The sequence below is a fragment of the Octodon degus genome, unplaced genomic scaffold (genome assembly GCF_000260255.1).
Source record: "Octodon degus isolate 3935 unplaced genomic scaffold, OctDeg1.0 scaffold00025, whole genome shotgun sequence".
Classification (NCBI taxonomy): Eukaryota; Metazoa; Chordata; class Mammalia; order Rodentia; family Octodontidae; genus Octodon; species Octodon degus.
Genome location: NW_004524601.1, coordinates 12,312,595 through 12,331,296, shown reverse-complemented (window position 1 = coordinate 12,331,296; position 18,702 = coordinate 12,312,595).

The following is an 18,702-nucleotide window of genomic DNA, read 5'->3' as shown; positions in this document are numbered from 1 at the left end:
AGTACTAAAGTTTAAGGATTATTAGAAATGCTTGAAATGTCTTCCATGAAGACCAGCAAAGAACTAAGGGTACCGTCTCAAGTTCCCAGCCAAGATGGAGGATTCAGATCCAATTATTGATCATAAATCAGTAGATGTGGCAATGTTCAAAGTTATGTAATGTTCAATATACTGGCTTTAATATCCAGAGCTGGAATTTGAGCAAATGGAAGGTCAGAGTCCACCAGGCTGTGTTAGTGTCATGAATTCCAGTTTAATTTGGGGAGGAAAGAAGACATGCAGAGGCTACTTGAGGCAGATGAGACTCAAGCTTCAGGACCCATCCCTTACGTAAATCTCTTTCAAGACCCTTCAAGGAAGAATGGCAATTTGCACTCATTACCTACAATGTTACACTGTTTTTCTTTCTTTTAAGGGCTTTGAAAAGCCTTGAGTCTTTCTAAGCCTGAATGTCTTCCCAGGATATACAAACAGTACAGTACTGGTAGGTAGAAAAAATGGGGAAATCTATGAACTGGGTTTTCTAAACAGAATAAAGGGGAAATTTTTGAGACGTAAACAAAACGAATGACTAGTCTAACTTGAAGTTTGGGAAGAACGAGGTATAAAATCCTAATTTCACAGGTGAAATATTGTAGACAATTTATATTTGTGCTTCCTATTTTAAGTCACTCAGAATTTTTGAGTTTGTTATTATGGTGAATAGTATATATTGAAAATATATATGTTGAATTTAATTTTGTAATTTCTTATGTAAATAAATAAATGCTCTATGGCAGACATTTGTGAGTTCTTTATTAAAATCCATCTTAGAAGATCCTTTATAGATTGACTTCCAAGATACTGATATTTCTATCCACTGAAACATGTAATAAAAGTGATATGAGTCTTGATGTTTTATTTTTGAGTTTAAAATTAAAATTAAACTTTAATCAAAGCAATAGCTTTAAATATATAAATATCCATTCTTCATGTTTTTTCACTTTAGAGTTTTAATAGTTGCTTTTGCAAAAGAGTTAATATAGTTATTATTAGACTAAATAGTAAAACACAAATAATTAATTGTTGATAAAAATTGTTACAGCCTTGTCATTCATATAGATTCCTTATGTTACAGTATTTAGGGTGACTGTTATGAAAAATTATATTGAATAACTACTTTAATGAATGACAATATTTTGACAGCTTAAAATGAATGAGTTACATTTTATGACATTCTAGAGAGAGATACCCTACTTAGGAACAGAACATAATTGGCTATAATTCGTATAAAATGTGTCATTGATTCTACTGTCTCGACCTCTTTCTTGAAAAAGCAACTTTCTTTCTAAGATGAAAAGTATATTTCAGTTAAAACATTGCTTCACAGACTTGCAGTAGCAGGAAGTCCTTGTGGAAGGAAGGAGTGTGGGGAAGGAGCCAGCCTTACTGCCCACGTCTCATTTAACCTTCTTCTGAGAATCAATATAACAGATCGATTTATCAAACAGCATGAGCTTTTCTCAAAACTTTCATTGTTTTTATTCTATCTTTCCTTTTTTTCCTCTTTTCTCCATGCTTTAGAATTATCAAAGAGGTCATCCAATAATTTTTGGATACAAGGACATTGTAAACACTATTTATGAAAAAAAGTGGAGAAGAATTTTATCTAGAAAAAATACTATTATACATTATTGAATATGAATGACAAAATTATAAAGCTTTATCACAAAAAGCTGATTCAATTATGCTTCAGGTGAAAATTCACTCAGGACTTCTTTCCATTGATTATGTTTTATTCAAATTTTTCTTTAATGTGCTTCTTTCTAAATTAAGTTTTTTAGTGCAATTTAGATATATGTAATTATCCCATCCGTCATATGGAATTTGTACCTGTATGTTGTGGTTTGAGTGTATCTGTCCCCTCCCTGAAAGCCTCATGCAATCACTGAGGCACAGTTTTACAGTTTGTGATTAATTTATGACCCAAGGTAGGGATTATGGGTCTGAGTACTACAGGGATTATAGGTACGAGTGTTACATCCAGGCTGGGGCAGAGAACCTGAATCTAACATAAGAGAGACAGAGGCACAGACTTGCTCTCTGTCGCCATTGTTGCCGCTGCTCCTCTCATTTGCTCTCTGCTCTTTGCCACCACCATGAAAGGTTGCTTTCTGCTAAATGCCACTCTACCATAGAGCCAGCCAGCTGAGTACGGCCTCCAGTAACTGTGGGCTTAATAAACCTTTCCTTCCTTCATTTTGTATGTCGGGTGTATGTCCCAGCAATGAGAGAAGAGTAACTGAGACACTACAAGGTACATCTTGATTGTTCTTTGTTCCCATCCCCCTCCCTTCCCTTCAATTTCTTCTCTCCCCCTTATTTACAAAGCTTTATTTCCATTCCATCTTTCTTCTCACATTGCCCTTTCCTACCTTTCCCTCTCCCTCTGCCTAGCTCCTCTTTCCAATTGAACAAATTCTTCCTATTTCTCAACACCTGTTGTACATTATTTGTACCAGAAGCCTCTTCCATAGAAACCAATTCTGCACAAACCAAATAGTTTTTTTTTTTTATAAACTGAATATTCTTAGGTTTTGGAATATGTTGAAGTGAATACAAGTTTACATAGCCAGTGTTCTAAAATGATTTTTCAATAGTATACATGTTGAGTTTAAAGAAATATTTCTCAGAGTTTCTTCAAAATTAACAATGATAAGACATTCTTTATTACCCACAGAAGGCATCTTTGTGAATTTCCCTACTTGCTGGCATTGATTTGTCAGCCTCCAGTCAGTATGTGTGGGGCTCAGGGACATGTGAACAGCAATAAGCAGGGTCCCCCAAAACAGGCCCATGCACTTCAGCATTTCGCCTTCCTATAAATGTCTGGGTGTTAATGACCGCCAATTGAGCACCTCTAGTAATTGGAGATGCCAGAGGGAACTCATGATGTCTCAATAAATTTAGTATTAAAATATTTATATAACTTATTTCTTTTCCTGACATATTCATTTTCTGGTGGACACTGTGTATGTCTCAGTGATCACTCAACATTAAGTTTCTGCTTTCTTCTTTCACCTCTGATGTGATAAACAAATACATTTTTGTCATGCATTTAGCGCCATGCTTTTCATATCTTAGACACTTTTTACAATGACTGCAAACCAGGTGCTGAAGTGCTGGCTAGCGTTACCAGGTGAAGCAGGTGAAGACAGGCCGTACTGCATTTTAGAGAGAAAGCCTGTGCTGCTGCATGAGTTCTGCTCAGGTGTGAGCTACCATACTAGACTTCCACACTAATGAATCAACAATATTTCTTCAAAAAGAAGTCCTTAACATCATTATATATACAAAACAAAGTGTTAACTTGTTATCTGATGAAAATCTCATGACAGAGGCTTATAAGAACCTAATCTACTTTTCCTGAGAGTTTAATGTTCATTAATCTCATATTCATAACAATTTATAGAATGAAAATATTACAAATAATGAGAATTTGCTGTATAAATAAATGAACAAAAACCTGTTGATTAGGTAGCTGTAATTTTTTTAAAATAAGCTATCTACAAAATGATTTTCATTCCTTTTTAGAGGAGCTTATGGTACGCATATACTCGGAGTATTGTGAAAAATTCCATTGGTATGTTCTGGTATTTTCTTTCAGAAATGCACTTCAAAATTGTCCCATAGCTTTCTACAAGGAACATTTGGAATGTGGGCTTAAAGATGAAGTGCAGAATCCTCAGTACGGTACAATAACATGCCTTTCTGTCCCCAAAGTCCTTCTCTTATCCATTCTTCCTTTGATAGTGTCCATGTACTCTGAATTACCTTTTTATGAAACCCACTATGCCAACAACTGGAATGCACTCTAACGACCTGGAAACATTTTTCTTGACTTTTGCTTAATTGTTGAACTTATAAATTTTGTTGTCACTTACTCAGGGACAACTATGCTGGCATTTGTGAAATTGCTCATCACTTCCCTTTTTTGTCCTCCTGATAATTTTTGATTTTCCCATTGGCATCTCTCACTCCTCTCACCTTGGGAGCCACTGCATTGCAGGACTCTTATGTTACCCATGCAGAATTCCTGCTCATGTATTTGGAACACATTATAAGTGTGTACATTCAGGCCTGTTGCCAACTGCACTCCACGTAAAACAGCAACATCACAAATCCATGCACTTGTGTCAAGATTAGAGCATATTAGCATCCAACAGAGCAAACTTTTCAGAGGACACCAGTCACATACTGATCACATGGTATTTAGTTTCCACTCTGAGATCACCGTGCCATCCTTCATGGGGATTTATTCTCTCACCATGGTGCATCACCACGGTGCAGGCCTCTTGGTAGGAGGGACATCAACACCATGCGTGTTCTGCCACAGATATCACCTGGAAATGAAGTTTGCCGTTAATCTCAGGAGCCAAGTGTAGTAGCCCAGATTCAGAGAAATGCAAAAAAAAAAAAAAAAAAAAAAAAATCAGTGTCCAGGTGCACTGAGCAAGGGTCACCTCAGCTACAGAGCTGGAGGAAGAATAAAAGCATTAGGCCCAGATGTCAGAGCAGAGTCTGCAGGTTTTGGTACGCATCCAAAACGGTAAGTGGAGAAAATTGGTGCTTAGAAAGTAAAATCATTGTTAAGCACAGCTTCATGATAAAATGCTTTGTGAAATACATCATCAAAATAAGCAATAAAAGCTATGACTTGATGGAAAGACGCTATAACAGATAATAGACACACCTTGAATTTGAATCCCGCAGAAGTAATGAAATTTACTGCAGGTCACAATTATCACTGGGAAAACGAAGCAAAAAGCCAAGATTTTGAGGCTTAAAATGTTCTCATGCTTCCTGATGCCAGGATGCTTTCCAAGCCAGGTTCTACCCATTTTTATTTTCTGCATGACTTGAGTCTTTTATTTTTATTTCCTACTTAAAATGAATCCTTTATTGTGTCATTATTCCTTAGAATAAAAAAAGTACTAAAAGTTTTGTAATATCATATAGGAATATTCCTACTGAACATAATACAATTCTGGTTTAATATTTAAATTGGAAGTACATAACTTATAGAATAATAGAGACCAATATTGAAGTCGAAATTCAATTAGAACTGTAGCTTCAAGACTTGAAAATAATATTACTCTATATACCACTTTATATATTAACTTATGCTATAGATTTTTTTTCAAATATTTCTGCTCATTTTATATACAGTTGAATTTTTTAATAGCAACATTTGGCCAGTCTATAAAATGGACTCTGTAGCCAGAAGTTCCAAATAAGTTTAATTTATGATATTCATTTGGGACCAAATTTTGAACATTGTCATACATGTACAACATTCAAAAAGAAGTGAAATTTATATCTTTTTTTAATTAACTAAATTGGAATTTAGTAGCAGCATTTCCTCATCTCTATATGTTATGTAACATTGAGGATTCAGAAACAAGACCTTGGAAGGGCCTATATTTCCCCTTTCTCATCAAAGGAAATGAAAATGTTCGGGCACGGCGCCCTCAGGAGCTCTCTGCCTCTCCGAACTATGCTCCCCCGTCCCCAGGTGGCAGTTCCAGCCCTTGGCCGCTGGACATTGCCCGCACAGGAAATGCTTGTTTCCAGGTTTGTATAGGATGTCTCCTTTCTTATGTTTTTCTATGTCTTCCTATTTTTAATAAAATTTGAAAAATTTTACATCTGAAGTCACAATCATAAAAGATTCAGAGTAAAACAGGCAAACTTTTAACTTTTTTCTTTAATCCGCTTTGGGTAAAATTAAAGAATATTTATAATTCAGAGAAAACTACAAATGCATGAATACTTTTCTTTTACCACACTTATTTTATGAATTCAAGACAGGGTCTACAGGGTCTACAGGGTCTCACTATGTAGCTCATACTCATAGTGATTCTCCTGCTTTCAGCCTCACAAGTGCTGGGATTACAGGAACTCACAACCATGCCCAGTCTTACCATACATTTTTTTGTGTGTGTGTGGAACTGGGGATTAAATTCAGACCCTTGCACTTGCCAGGGAAGTGTTTATTCTACTGAGTCATCTCCCCAGCCCCTTTACCATACTTTTTACACAACAGTATTATATCATCTTTTGGTACATAGAGGACAAAATACTTTAATTGTTTAATAATCAATTTCTATAAAAACTGTTAATAGTGACTACATAATTATAAAATTAGTAAATATAAAACCAATATCCTAGTACCCAAATGAAAGAGAAAAAAAATTACACAAGTAAAGATGAAATGTTTTAAGTCATCAAAATTAGGTTTAAGTATATTTTCCTAGAAAACGTACTCAAGGTAGGCAAAACCTACTCATAGTAAGGATATCACGGAACTAAGTAATTTACAATGCCATGCATTTCACAGACAGCAGGGCTATTGCAAACGTGCATCAACCTGCCTCTGAAGGACAAGAGTTTGCTCCTGGACAAAACAATGCCGAAGGGAAATTTTGACAGGCTTCCATCAACATTTGCCAGAATAACACCTTCTCTACTGGTTAGTACTTTCCACATTAATGCATTTTTCCTCCAGGCAAAGGAGTGTTTCTCTTGTGTGGAAGTTACAATAATTTCCCCTGTAGAAATAGAAACTCTATGTCAGCTAGTTTACAGTGTGCAGAGATGAGTTGTCTCTCCTATGAAGACAATCAGAAGGAGAATCTGTTCTTGAGATATTGCTAGCATGCCAGCAATGTCACCCAAAGAAAGAGTCTGATTTTTAGATCAAGCTCACATCACAAGAGGACTGGACTTGATCTGTTGATTTGCTGAAATAATAAATGCTCTACACGGAACTGTGTCCTATGAGTGATGTGTGCTGTTGAGCAGCGTAGCCTTTTTACCATGACTCTGAGGAGTTCCAGGTAGTATGGGCCAGCTTGTTAGCGCTGCTCCTAGAAAACAGTGAGACTGATGGTGTGCACTTACACTTGAGGCTTATGATGTCTGGAGACTCCCTGAACACTCTCCAATTGGGCCGGTTACATAGCAGAGATGTATTCAGTTGATCAATAGCATAAAAGAAACTGGGACAAAACTCAGACTGGGCTTCTTAGTTCTGAAGTGTTCCGTGTACACATCAGGTGGTTGCTGAGCCAGACAGAAAGCACGCCAGTGAGGCCGTTAGGAGAAAGGAGGAAGTCAAGCCTGGTGTCTCTGGTCCCTCAGGGTGAGGAAGTCCTGGCTGGAACTCGTGCTTCTCTTTTAATCCCATTCCCCAATGTGTCCTGCTCTTGCGAGCATGGGTAGATCTGTCAGTAAGGTTGTTTGGGTCCTGGGCGTTAGGCCTGGACTGCAGCCCGTGCAGTCAGGGTGAGTGTCTCTCTGAGTGCTTCAATGAGGCCTCGCCAGTGCGAGGTCTGGGCTTCAACCCTTACTTAGTACCTGCCCAGAGTAATGGAATCAGCTTCATCTGCAGCTAGGTTACTGTTGTTCCAAACGCTCACCAGTGGTAATGGCAGCTTCATGCTTTCTTGCTCAGATTGAATATCAAAGCTGTGTGCAACCCAATAGCGTTGCTTACCAGCTGTTCCCTTAACCTGGGACATTTCACCCTAATTGTAGGCAGAATGCCAGGCATTGTCCAGATTTCCAGTCAAATGATTCCAGAGAACTGTCATAATGTTTATAACTCCACTGCTCGATAGCAGTTTATACGTCCACCAACAGATGAATGAATAAAGAAACTATGAATTTACTCATAATACAAGAATACTCAACTCTAAAGAGGGATAAACTCAAGGTATTTATAAGAAAAATGACATATCAGGAACGTACACTGTTAATTGAATAAATTAGAAACACAGTCTGAAATACTATATGGTATCTTGCATTTGAGTAAGGCAAAGTGCAAATAAAAAGTACAGAAAAAGATCACTAGAAAGAAACAAGGAGACACATTTTTCTGGAAATGGTAAGGGGTCCAAGTAACCACAGGCAGCTTGGGAAACAGGGACATAAAAAGATACAAGAAGTGGCATGTGCTTCTACCAAATCCCCACAATGATTGAAAACACTATAAGCCATAAATATCAAATAATAATAATAATAATTATAATAACAAAAGCAACAATAATGATAACAATAACAACAATAATAATAATAGAATGGGAAAGTCATCCAGAAATGGACAGAGGGAGGTGGGTAAGGAGTTGAAGAGGAATTTAAAAATCGAAATATGTACAGGTATCAACTTACTAAGATAAATTTAAACTTCATGCATTACACAAATTCAGAAAAATGAGGGCCAGCCAGATACCTTAGCGGATTAAATCACCTGTTTAGGCAAATGGAGTGGCCGGGATTTGTGCCATGCAGGCTTTGCCCCAGGAGTACGCAGAAGGTGATTGAGACTGGGCATGGTGGCACACCTGTAATCCCAGCACTTGGGAGGCTGAACCCAAGAGAATCACTACGAGTCTGAGCTATCTAGTAAGACCCTGTAGACCCTTTCCATAAAAAAAAAAATAAATTAGAAAAATAGGTCGTTGGACAGAAAAAAAGACAGTTATAAAAGTAAGTAAGGAGAGAAACCACAGCAGCTGAGGCCTGCCAGACTGGACCAGCGCTCGTGTCAGTGTGCCTTCTAGCTGGCAGAGTGCTGACTTAGAAGAAGGAAAGTGCCGCTGAGTCCTGTGCCGTGTGCTTGGAACTAAAATTACTATCTTCCTGCTTCTTGTTTTCAGGATCCAAATGGAAGACCTAACTAAATGGTCTACGTTTTCCTAAGAAGCCTTTCTATGTTAATGCCTGACATACACCATTTACTTGACAAGAGACCAATAAAACACAGAGTAGGTTAATAGCAGAGCCCCAGGCAAAGCATCTGCGTTGATGGCATCAGCAGACGCTAAAATCGCAAGTGTGACGACCGTCTCCTTTCTATTGATTTTCATAAAATACAGAAAATCAGACAATTAAATATTATGACACTTTTTGCAAGAAGCGTACAATCTTACAAAATAAATCTAAGGGTTTCCTAAAGGTGCGCTGACTCCCCACTGAAATCTTACTGATTTCACTTGGAACTATTTAGAATTCAAGTCATCTCTGACAAGGAGCCTGCTTAAATGTGAGATAAAGTTTTAGAATATGATACACTTCACTGGTAACTACTCCTTTCAATGGTGATTAATATTGTAGTTCGCTGTATTTGTGAAGGATTACAGAATATACTGTTTGTGATCTGTAAAGATACACATACTGATGAGGCTGACAGGTGTTCTTATGAGTAGCAATGGTCACAGAAGGTTCCTCTACGTAATATGGTAAGAAAGGAAAAACACGCAGGAACAACAAAAGGGAGAATTACTGCAGAGCCAAAGGTCTGTCGAAGGAGCCATTTATATAACTTGGAAGTCCTGTTAAAATACTCAAACTAATATTTTTGAATTTTTTTATCGAAGTCATGTAAACAGTAATCATGTTACAGAGCTTCTCAGGGGAGAGAGTGATAAAATACTGTACCTTACCTTAACCATATTCTCACTTCTGATAGACCTTTTCCTCTGGCTACGTGTTTACATTTTTGGTCATTATATCTAAAATATGCATATTGATTCCACTTTGCCAAATCATAAAGATGTGGCTTTAGTCCATGTAGAAATCTTCTTTCAGAACTCTCTTCATTAATTCTTAATTATTTTAGATTTTCATTAATTTGAAGCCCCTAATGCTCCACTCCTGAACTCCTCACATTGTACATGCAGGTAGAATCAACTCTTTCCTTCTTTGTCCCATCTTTAGTCAACCTACTGACAACGGCATCTTGTATAGATGATCTGACATAGACAAGTCTATAAACTGAAAATTAATAGGCAACATTTGGAATTCTTTGTTACACCAAGTGCCTTAAGTGCCCATCACCTGGTCACGTTTTAATCTAGAATTACATCTTCCTTCTCTGAGTCACGCCATGCAGCCTCTGATGTCATCTTAACCTGTTCTAACTTTAAAATGGGGATAATCTTTCCTTTTTCACTCAGATAATTGCTTGAAATCATGTCACATTTCACTGCATTCCATACTTAAATTTCCATATTTTGGGGAATATGGAAACCATTTCTTATGGCCTTTCTACAAGAAAAATGTTCCTCTTTAAGATTTGAATCAGCTTTCTTTTTCTTGTGTTATGTGGTTTTTCTCATGTCCTGTTTTATTTCCAAGACTGCTTCACAGATTGGCTCTGGGGACCTCTGGTTTGATCTGTATGGGTCGTACCTGCCCGCCAGCTTTCTGGTGCCTGCTTTTTCTGCCCTAATCGAGCCCAGGTCCTGACTCTAAAGCTGCCATTCGGGAGTTGTTTGCAGAAAGGTCACGAAGCTGATGGACTTGCCAAGATCCTCCGTGTCTGAAATTACTTTTATTCTACATGTCACTGAGTTTATGTAAAAGTTCTAAGTTCTTACTCCGTTTTCCCTAGAAGTATAAATTTCTTTCACTGTTGTTTATCTAGTACCTATGTTTTAAAAGGGGAAAGGGGTGTTCTCACCTTCATCAAAAACAAGGTAATTTGATTTTGTTCTTTTGCAAGCAGTATTTTCTTCTTTTCTTTCTGGTAGCTTCTAAAGTCTTTTGTTTTGTATTTTGTCTTTCACATCCTGAACTTTCAAAATAATATATCAAAAAATATGCACATCCAAGTGGAGATAGTATTTATTCATTGAGTGACTGGATCTTCAGTAGCTGCTTTTGGTTTGAGGGCTCAAATTTTTACATTTGTGAGCAATCATTTTATATTTCTTCTTGATAATTTCTTCTTCCTTATCTCCATGATTCACTACTGTTCTATTATCTGTATTTGTCAAAGAGTAGATTTCTTGGGCATGTAAGATTTTCCCTTAAATGTATCTTTGTTCATCAGATCTACATTTTAGGGCATCTGCTTATCTCACTTTCCAGCTTTTTAATTTTTATTATAATATCAGTGTTCTTAATTTTTACTCTAACTTTCTCTTTTTTTTTCTGCTTGTTTCTAGTTGTTAATTCTGCTTGTCTCTTTGAGGATAACCAAGTTCTTCAGGATGTATCTTGACTTGCAAGCTTCTGGGCCCATTTAATCTTTCAGCATGGCCCATCAGCACTGCCTCTTGTACAGTTTTCTGTTCACGCTACCCTGATCACCTTTCCATTCTTTGTCCTGTATGAGTTATTTTGTTTGTCGTCTCCACTGCCTTATTCCAAGGCAAAAGAAAAGATAATAAAAGCCAAGCATTTTGACTTTAATAGTTTAGCTAAATTCTTAAATAACTTTTTTTCTTTACATTGCTTCTTAATTTATTACCTGGAAGAATTTATATCTTATCTTGCTTAGAGAGATTTACTAAAAGGCTTGATTAAATTCATGTGATGATTTTGTAATGTATTTTCTTTTTCCTTTTGGAAGAGAAACCACTACAGGTCAGTAAAATCAGTTCATGCCTCAAAATAAGCAGAATATCTTTTCCCCCCTGCATCTGGAGAAGATATAAATTGTGGCTCTGGTGATTTCACCCAAATGCAAAAGAAATAAACCCAGTTCTAAACATCAGAAAACAGAACTATAGTTACTGGAAAAACTCAATCCTAGGCGATCTTCTTTTCCTGAATGGCCAGAAAACATGTCAGGATGTTCTCTGTAATAAAGCCAAGATCAAAAGAAAAAGAAAAAAAATCATTTATTACATCTTTTTTGGTAACTATGGGGTTGATCTTTAAAACCTTGAGAGCTACTATTTAATTAACTCTTAGAATATGAAAAGCAAATTAAAATACTAAGAAGCCTTAGCATTTGAGAAAAACAGAAGCCATTTGTTATTTAGATACACCAAATTAAGAGTATTTGTTTATTTTAAAGAGAATAAAAACATTTAAAACATTAAAAATGATAGAGAAGAAGTATATCATTTCAAGAAGCAGCATTATTTATTGACAATCATCAATTTCTGTGAGACACTGTTTTAAGCACACTGCTTGCAGCCCGATTCTGTGAGGCAGTTGTTACTGTACTTCTCTAACAGATGGGAGAGTCAGAACCATTCGGATTAATTTGTTCTAGTGGCATAGGTAGGAGTAGCACAGTGGAAACCCTGCAGATGTTCCTTATCAGTAATATAAAAAGTCTCTTTGCTGGTTGCAGTGTAAGATTGTCCCCTAAGAAGCTTTGAAAGAAAGACTGAATGGAGAGCAAATTCAGCAAAGAAAGAGAGGGAGGAAGGAAAGAAAGAGGGAGGGAAGAAAGGGCCAGGAAGAAAGAGAAGTAAGAAAGGAGGGAACAGTGTACGGGGCCTATCACCAGCCAGGACTGTGATTTAAGTGGTTTGGACAGACATCTGGACATTAATATTAATGTTAGACAATTATTGGGACATTCTAATGCACAGCCAGGGATAACAATCGCTGTCTTCAACCAGGGCTTCTCAAGCTTAATGTGCATATTTAAGGCGAAGGTCATCAAGATGCAGGTTCTGAGCCAGTCAGTGGTGTAGACACTGTAACTGAAAACCAAAATGTGTTGGTTTCTAATCAAAGCCACCCATAAGGTACCTCATCTAACAGGTTTCATTGAGGTAATACATCCTAAATGAAAGAAGTGGATTTGGACGGTGAAAAGATTTTCATTCCATTACAGGGAAAATATTTATCATGGTAAAGTATATCTCAAGCAATAATTCAATCAGCTGATTATTGATCAAAAATTTATGTTTTGAGGGAGAAAGGATGGGAGAGGAAAACTGAAGGTCTCTGACAGAAGAGATCCGTGAGGGGTGATATCTGTCAACACAAGAGAAAGTGTTGTCCTAGAACAGGAAAACCCCCGGTGTTCCCTTGAAATAAGATAGATAGCAAATTCCAGTCAAGAGAGTCTACGGAGAAAGAGGAACACTTAGGAAGTTCCTCCTGGCCATTCAGTTTGTTCTGCTGAATAAGACAAAAGTGATAGTCAGCTGAGAAGAGATTTCACAGAATTGGCAGCTCAAGGAAAGGCTGAAATGTAGGAAAATTACTGAGAGAATAGGAGTATGATTTGACAGAAAACAACCACAAAAAGTTTTTCAGGAGGAAAGGTACACAAAACTCTGGCTAGACTGAAGTTCATGGATCTTCTCCCACTAAATTGAATTATAAAATCCTGTGATGAACTCAGCCAAGAGTGATATTTTCTGGAAGGGCAAAGTAAAAGGATAACATAAGAGTAAATTTATTAATAATAATGTTACACAGTGAATTAGATGCTGGTATTTTCTTATAATCTTGCTATAAAATTCTATTTTCTTTTTCATAAAAAAATGTAGATCATAATTGTTGGTATTGTATATAAAATAAATATTTACATTTTAATTTCCAAAACTCCCTTTAAGAAGGGAAAACAAGCCATATAGAAAACTCATAATTAATTATATTGATTAAAACGTATGCAAAATTTTAATAAATCTGTGCAACATAATTAGTAAAACTCTAAGATTAATTGAAAATAGCAGGCCTCAATAATTTAAATGTGATTGCTTATTAGCCCTTATAGAAAGAATCCAGTAGACTCTATTTCTACAAATACTGTAGGAAGGAGTTACAGTAGCCATTAAAAATGAGCAATTCTCCTATTTTAGTAACTTCATGAGTGTGGGTCCTAGAACTGATCCATGAATCTCAGACAAATAATTTTAAGATGCATTTTTGAAATTAAAAATACTTATTAGTATAAAGTAATATAAATGTCAATAAAATGGTAAAAATTGATTTGACTCATATCTAAAATAATTTTTGAAATAGTCTATTCCTACATAAGACAAGCAGTAATTAGAAAATAATAGATCACTGGTTTTCATTAGTTCTGTCTTCTGAAATATAGGAAGCAAGAGTAGTTATAAATCGATAGAAACCAAACAATAGTTTTAAAGACTAAATAATGAGTACTTTGTTCAACTAATTTAAAGATTCAAATATGTCCTAAAGGAGAAATTAATATCATCTTGCTTTCCTTAATTACAGTTTAAGGTACTTCTCTGGAGTTTTGGCACAAATTTTCTAGACATCCACAGGAAGTGGTAAGGAAGTAGAAGCAGTCTGACACTGCAGCTTCAAGCGCTCAGAGATCTTGAGAGAGCTCTTTGTTGAATTAATTTCCAATGTTTGTCTACAACATCCAGCTCAAAACAAAGTCACCATTCTTCACTCAATATCATAAATACATTCTTTAGCAAGAAATTCAGTTTCTTAAGCTAAGATAAACTGCCATATCAATCAATTATACTTTAAAGATAACAAAAAATTTTCTATATAATTTAAAATCTGCAATGACTTTCAATTTTTACTATCACTAGTGTCTTTTCAGCTATAATAAGACATTCTCAAGGATTAAGAAAATAAAATAATACTACTAATAATTAAAAGGGCATCGTGTTGAGTAAAGTGCACCCCGATCATATTTTCTAATGAAAATAGTGCATTGCATCACAGTAGCCAGATATGCTTCTCAGTAGGACATGGAAAGCAATCTTTGTGTTGCCAGTTTGGTATGATGAACAGCAAGGTGTATTTCAAAAGAAACAAGCAAACAAACAGATTGATAGTGAAGTTCAATATGAATGAATCCATAAATGGTCACATTTGACAAAAAAAGGAAAGGTAGAGATGTTTCTGACTGGTTATTCAGCAACTATGATGTCACTCAGACACAAAGAATCAGCCAATGATTGTTTTGCTCAATCTTGAACATGTCAGACAGAAAGTTTCATGGATTACAAAGAAAATAACAAGCACAAACTGTCATGGAGATATTTTTCCTAGATGAATGTGACTGGAATTGGTAAATGATCAGGTACAACAGACAAAGAATAATATGTATGTGCCCAAGAACTCTGCAAAGGAATTTTGGAGCAGGCTAGGGAGCTGCCAGGTGAAACTTTATAGGCTCCTCCTAAGAAAACAGGCAGACCAGCAAGACATCATGTGTGTCTCTCCACAGAAGACAGAGAAAACAAAACACACATGCTATCGGTGTCAACCAAGCTTGTGTCTGGAGTATTCCGTTCACGTGTGTGAAAACTGCCTTGGGTGGAATAATTGAAGGAAAGGTTATTCTATAGAGTTTTATTTGTATTTTCATTGTAGTTCTCATAGAAATTTATTACTCTTTATTACTATTTAGATCTTCCAAACAGTTCATGTTGAAAAAGCCGCTATTTATTTTAAATATTCATTGAATATTTGATATTTTAATTGATATTTCATTTTCCTGCTAAATGCACATTGTATAATATAATAAGAAGCTCGTAACAAAAGGGGAAGACAAATGAAGTGACAAGTATGCCTGTGAAGCAAGCGAGGACAGCTGGGCACACTGCTGTGTGAGACTTGTATGTGGTTCTTGCAGTTGTCATGTGTAAAGACTGCTTTCGCTGTGGCAATTGAGCCAAAGATTACTTGTGCAGTAGAGTTTTATTTGTACTTTCATTATAGCTCCTACAGGACTTCCTTTCTGCTCTTACATTTTGGATCTTATAAGCAGTTAAGCAGTCGATGCTAAAAATGTTAATGTTTATTCTACACACAGTACATATTAAAATTTAATATTTTATTTACTCATTAAGTGTTGTTTAATATGACAAAACTCATAAAACTAAAATTAATATTTCATCAATAGAAATAGTCCTAAAAGTAAATGTTGGTGTTTTACACTCTGTGTAATACACCTTGCCAAAAGTTTAGCATGATGTTCCATAAACCTAAACAGACGGGCTAGGAAGACAACTCAGTTGCATAAACAGCTGTCTGGCAAGCACAAGGTCCTGAGTTTGATCCCTGGTTAAAAACAAAAATACTAAATACATTGAATACTCCTAATCACACAGCAATAAAAACAGAACTGTGCACAATAAACATTCTACTATGACTGGATTACTGAGTACTGACCATATGTCTTCCTAAAATGTAAAAATATCCCTACTGTATTTGAACAACTTAATCTTCATTGCTAAATGTTATCTCTATGGTGATGTCTCTTGACTCATTCAATTTTTGCTATGTACAAATAGGTTACTGATATTATGTGCAAATAATTTGGATTTTTTTCTTTTGAGCCATATTTTAAAATATTGTTGTGTTCAGCCTGAAATTGCTCAGTGTAATTCTGTGATGTAATTCCTAAATTTTAATTTTTTTCCCACAATTACCAAGACACAAAGAAGCAGCATCTTTGTTTTCATTGCTTACGTGTCCTCACTCTTATGAGCAAAAAGCTCTGAAGAGCTACTTAGACCTACTGGTTAAATACCTTGTGAGTTGCTTCCCTGCTTAAAACTTATGCATATTAAGAAACCACAATTTCTCACTTTCTGTGTGTTTTTTTTTCCAAGGATGACACTATTACCGGTTGCAGCACATGTTTCCTTAAGGATGGAGAAGCTCCTTCAGTTAATTTTTTTAACTTTACTCCTGGTCAACTCCTAAGTCATCAGGCTCCATTGTTCAGGGTTACAAAATCCTCACAGTGACAATCAAAGAAGAAAATGGATGAGTCCTAAACAAAGGTCCCTGAAAATTCTACTCTTGTTAATATTTTGCTCCATCTGTGCCATACACTGTCATTCAACATACTTCTCCGGAAAACCAGGTTGTCACCCATGGAGTATTCCACACAATCATCAACTTCAGTCCCACATTTACTCAATATATAGACCGGAACTTGAGGCAGCACAAATGGATTTTTAGAAACACAGCAAGGGCACATGACACAGCATATTTCGAACAACCTCAGGTACTTGATCATGGAGCACTGTTGATTGCATGGGATAGAAATCTGCTTCGGGTGGCCGGGGAGATGGCTCAGTAGAATAAGCGCTTCCCTGGCAAGTGCAAGGGTCTGAGTTCAATCCCTGGTTCCTCAAAAAAAAAAAAAAAAAAAAAAAAAAAAAAAAAAAAAGGAAAGAAAAGAAATTCTACTTCAGAGTACAATAGGAAGAACACAGAGGTACACCTAAATAAGTAATAAAAGGAAAGAATGTGACTCATCAAACAAAAGCATGAAAGCTCGCATAAGAAAACAGTGGTTATTCAATACTCTAGAAGGCCTATTGTCCAACCTGTATAAACTGATTTTTTTTTTGGCTGGCTCAGGCTGCTTAAGGCCAGGTCTGGGGATTGAATCACGGTCCCTTGTACCTTCTCTGGGTTTGCCCAAGCAGGCTCTTAAACAACTGAGCTAAGCTGCAAGTCCCTTTACAGGGACTTGTCTACACTGTCTTATTGACAATTATTATTGGCAATTTTTACTGGAGTACAGGGGTGGAGGTCAACTCTCATACAAAGCGATTTGTCGGTAGCTCTTCTATGGGACAGTGCAATTAAGAGCAGATATAAGTTAATATCTTTTGCTATTAAGATAATGCTGCAATGGACATTTTCTCTGATTCAAATATATCTAACAGAAAGTGTGCAAATCTTTCTAAATATTTTCTAAATATTTCTAAATATTTCGGTTGAGATATTTATTTAGTGTGTCTCATCTATCATTTGATCAAAACCAGAAGTCTGTCATTAACTTGAATTTGAGTTTCTGTAGCCTTCCTTCAGCAAGACTTTTAAAACATCTTATATTCTTGAATCTATTATGTTGTACAGCATTTAATAATTATATGATGCATTATGATTGGGAGGAACACATAACAGTCGGCTAAATCAACAAACATACATATTATGGATTGATTTTTTAAAAATTTTAATTAATTTTATTGAGAAACAAATAGCAATGAGAGAGTTTCAAAACCGATTAGCATGACAGTTTCAACAATTAATACATTGCATATTGTTATCTTCATAGTGGTTATTCATAGTACAAGAAGCAGACATGATATCTTGTCCAGTCACTATTAGTACAAATCTTTCCTCTCATTGAATTAAGAGAAAGTAGCTGTATATCTCTCCTAACTATTTTGTATATACAGATACAAAATGGTCCATTTTTGTCCCCATTTTTTGTTTAGTTTTGTCAGAGATGGGTATTCCATTGCCATTTAAATATTGTAGGTGCGTGAATTCAGCAAAATAATCCAGTATAGTCCAGTAGTCCATAATAGTAGTAGGTTATCTGTAAGACTGGCAATGAGTATTGATATATTAAACTTGAGATCCCTACAGAATGTGAACAAAAAATTTTAAAAAATTTTTTAAAAATAGGAATAAACAATTACGTATTTTTTACAGAAATTTAGAAATCTAACCATATACAGCATTGTAGCAGGACAGTCCTATGACATTTTTTTCTTGTGCCTTATTTTCATTTATTACCCTTTTTTAAATGAACATTAACTTGACAGACATTATAATAGTAATTGATATGACATGACAAGCAGTACATATTTAGAAGACCAGAATGACAGGCATTCCAAGCATGGCCCTAGTATTACACATTGCTATCTTCAGTTTAGCATTTAATTAATAGGATTCTCATCCTGACTAACCTGTGAATTATAGATTGATTTATCCAATGATTGAAGCTTCCTATGCTCAAATCTACCAAAAATTGAAAAGAAAAAACTAGTTAAGGGGCTGGTGAGATGGCTCAGTGGTCTAAAGCACTTACTTAGAACAAGCTTAGCAAAGCACAGGGACCACAGTTCAATCCCCCAGCACCACATGCCCGCCAGCCCCACCTCCTGGTGGGCTGAGCTGGCCACACACACACACACACACACACACACATACACACATACA